Raw genomic sequence first — 4,518 nt, forward strand, 5'->3', positions numbered from 1 at the left:
TGTACTGGAGTGGGAGGCCAGTCACAGCCTACCTACATTAAATTCTCATCATTATTCCTGTTCCTCTGAGAAATTAAAATAGCGCCCTAGACAACATCACCTACACTCATTAAAACCCCACTACCCAATTCCACTACCTTGATCCTATCTGTTCCTGCACCATGCCAACGGCCTGGGAGGACACCACCACTCATTAAACCCCACTACCTCATTCCACTACATAGTTAAATGTACACTCACCACGCTGCACCTTGGTCCTCATCCTTCAATAGCCGTGACACTAAAGCGTTGCCTTCACTGATTCAACTGCCCCCAACTCCTTTCTCACCCACCTTCACTGATTCAACTGCCCCCAACTCCTTTCTCACCCACCTTCACTGATTCAACTGCCCCCAACTCCTTTCTCACCCAGCCTGAAACCACAACTGGATCAGCCAAAAGCCAAAGGTCCACTTTCTCCAACCATGTCACTCCAATTGCTCCAGAATGTTCTCTACCTGGAGTATTTATATTGACCCCCCCACCCCCCCAACTTTGACCCCTCCCCAACTTTGACCCCCCCCCAGCTTTGACCCCTCCCCAACTTTGACCCCCCCACCTTTGACCCCCCCAACTTTGACCCCCCCACCTTTGACCCCCCCCCAACTTTAACCCCCCACTAGCTTTGAACCCCCCCAACTTTGACCCCCTCACCTTTGTTTTTCACATTGACTCTGTACCGGTACCCCCTGTATATAGCTCCACATTGACTCTGTACCGGTACCCCCTGTATATAGCCTCCACATTGACTCTGTACCGGTACCCCCTGTATATAGCCTCCACATTGACTCTGTACCAGTACCCCCTGTATATAGCTCCACATTGACTCTGTACCGGTACCCCCTGTATATAGCTCCACATTGACTCTGTACCGGTACCCCCTGTATATAGCCTCCACATTGACTCTGTACCGGTACCCCCTGTATATAGCCTCCCCATTGACTCTGTACCGGTACCCCCTGTATATAGCCTCCACATTGACTCTGTACCGGTACCCCCTGTATATAGCCTCCACATTGACTCTGTACCGGTACCCCCTGTATATAGCATCCACATTGACTCAGTACCGGTACCCCCTGTATATAGCCTCCACATTGACTCTGTACCAGTAACCCCTGTATATAGCCTCCACATTGACTCTGTACCGGTACCCCCTGTATATAGCCTCCACATTGACTCTGTACCGGTACCCCCTGTATATAGTCTCCACATTGACTCTGTACCGGTACCCCCTGTATATAGTCTCCACATTGACTCTGTACCGGTACCCCTGTATATAGCCTCCACATTGCCTCTGTACCGGTACCCCCTGTATATAGCCTCCACATTGACTCTGTACCGGTACCCCCTGTATATAGCCTCCACATTGACTCTGTACCGTAATACCCTGTATATAGCCTCCACATTGACTCTGTACCGGTACCCCCTGTATATAGCCTCCACATTGACTCTGTACCGGTTCCCCCTGTATATAGCCTCCACATTGACTCTGTACCGGTACCCCCTGTATATAGCTCCACCTTGACTCTGTACCGGTACCCCCTGTATATAGCCTCCACATTGACTCTGTACCGGTACCCCCTGTATATAGCCTCCACAATGACTCTGTACCGGTACCCCCTGTATATAGTCTCCACATTGACTCTGTACCGGTACCCCCTGTATATAGCCTCCACATTGACTCTGTACCGGTACCCCCTGTATATAGCCTCCACATTGACTCTGTACCGGTACCCCCTGTATATAGCCTCCACATTGACTCTGTACCGGTACCCCCTGTATATAGCCTCCACATTGACTCTGTACCGGTACCCCTGTATATAGCCTCCACATTGACTCTGTACCGGTACCCCCTGTATATATCCTCCACATTGACTCTGTACCGGTACCCCCTGTATATAGCCTCCACATTGACTCTGTACCGGTACCCCCTGTATATATCCTCCACATTGACTCTGTACCGGTACCCCCTGTATATAGCCTCCACATTGACTCTGTACCGGTACCCCCTGTATATAGCCTCCACATTGACTCTGTACCGGTACCCCCTGTATATAGCCTCCACATTGACTCTGTACCGGTACCCCCTGTATATAGCCTCCACATTGACTCTGTACCGGTACCCCCTGTATATAGCATCCACATTGACTCAGTACCGGTACCCCCTGTATATAGCCTCCACATTGACTCTGTACCAGTAACCCCTGTATATAGCCTCCACATTGACTCTGTACCGGTACCCCCTGTATATAGCCTCCACATTGACTCTGTACCGGTACCCCCTGTATATAGTCTCCACATTGACTCTGTACCGGTACCCCCTGTATATAGTCTCCACATTGACTCTGTACCGGTACCCCTGTATATAGCCTCCACATTGCCTCTGTACCGGTACCCCCTGTATATAGCCTCCACATTGACTCTGTACCGGTACCCCCTGTATATAGCCTCCACATTGACTCTGTACCGTAATACCCTGTATATAGCCTCCACATTGACTCTGTACCGGTACCCCCTGTATATAGCCTCCACATTGACTCTGTACCGGTTCCCCCTGTATATAGCCTCCACATTGACTCTGTACCGGTACCCCCTGTATATAGCTCCACCTTGACTCTGTACCGGTACCCCCTGTATATAGCCTCCACATTGACTCTGTACCGGTACCCCCTGTATATAGCCTCCACAATGACTCTGTACCGGTACCCCCTGTATATAGTCTCCACATTGACTCTGTACCGGTACCCCCTGTATATAGCCTCCACATTGACTCTGTACCGGTACCCCCTGTATATAGCCTCCACATTGACTCTGTACCGGTACCCCCTGTATATAGCCTCCACATTGACTCTGTACCGGTACCCCCTGTATATAGCCTCCACATTGACTCTGTACCGGTACCCCTGTATATAGCCTCCACATTGACTCTGTACCGGTACCCCCTGTATATATCCTCCACATTGACTCTGTACCGGTACCCCCTGTATATAGCCTCCACATTGACTCTGTACCGGTACCCCCTGTATATATCCTCCACATTGACTCTGTACCGGTACCCCCTGTATATAGCCTCCACATTGACTCTGTACCGGTACCCCCTGTATATAGCCTCCACATTGACTCTGTACCGGTACCCCCTGTATATAGCCTCCACATTGACTCTGTACCGGTACCCCCTGTATGTAGCCTCCACATTGACTCTGTACCGGTACCCCCTGTATATAGCCTCCACAATGACTCTGTACCGGTACCCCCTGTATGTAGCCTCCACATTGACTCTGTACCGGTACCCCCTGTATATAGCCTCCACAATGACTCTGTACCGGTACCCCCTGTATATAGCCTCCACATTGACTCTGTACCGGTACCCCCTGTATATAGCCTCCACATTGACTCTGTACCGGTACCCCCTGTATATAGCCTCCACAATGACTCTGTACTGGTACCCCCTGTATATATCCTCCACATTGACTCTGTACCGGTACCCCCTGTATATAGCCTCCACATTGACTCTGTACCGGTACCCCCTGTATGTAGCCTCATTATTGTTATTTTATTGTGTAACGTTTTATTCTATTTTTTACTTTAGTTTATTTAGTAAATATTTTCTTAACTCTATTTCTTGACCTGCATTGTTGGTTAAGGGATTGTAAGTGAGCATTTCACTGTAAGGTCTACTACACCTGTTGTATTCAGCATTTCACGGTAAGGTCTACTACACCTGTTGTATTCAGCATTTCACTGTGAGGTCTACTACACCTGTTGTATTCAGCATTTCACTGTAAGGTCTACTACACCTGTTGTATTCAGCATTTCACTGTAAGGTCTACTACACCTGTTGTATTCAGCATTTCACTGTAAGGTCTACTACACCTGTTGTATTCAGCATTTCACTGTAAGGTCTACTACACCTGTTGTATTCAGCATTTCACTGTCAGGTCTACTACACCTGTTGTATTCAGCATTTCACTGTGAGGTCTACTACACCTGTAGTATTCAGCATTTCACTGTGAGGTCTACTACACCTGTTGTATTCAGCATTTCACTGTAAGGTCTACTACACCTGTTGTATTCAGCATTTCACTGTAAGGTCTACTACACCTGTTGTATTCAGCATTTCACTGTCAGGTCTACTACACCTGTTGTATTCAGCATTTCACTGTGAGGTCTACTACACCTGTAGTATTCAGCATTTCACTGTGAGGTCTACTACACCTGTTGTATTCAGCATTTCACTGTAAGGTCTACTACACCTGTTGTATTCAGCATTTCACTGTAAGGTCTACTACACCTGTTGTATTCAACATTTCACTGTAAGGTCTACTACACCTGTTGTATTCAGCATTTCACTGTGAGGTCTACTACACCTGTTGTATTCAGCATTTCACTGTGAGGTCTACTACACCTGTTGTATTCAGCATTTCACTGTAAGGTCTACTACACCTGTTGTATTCAGCATTTCACTGTGAGGTCTACTAC

Source organism: Oncorhynchus mykiss, unplaced genomic scaffold (assembly GCF_057628025.1).
Source record: "Oncorhynchus mykiss isolate SJ-2025 unplaced genomic scaffold, ASM5762802v1 scaffold103, whole genome shotgun sequence".
Lineage (NCBI taxonomy): Eukaryota > Metazoa > Chordata > Actinopteri > Salmoniformes > Salmonidae > Oncorhynchus > Oncorhynchus mykiss.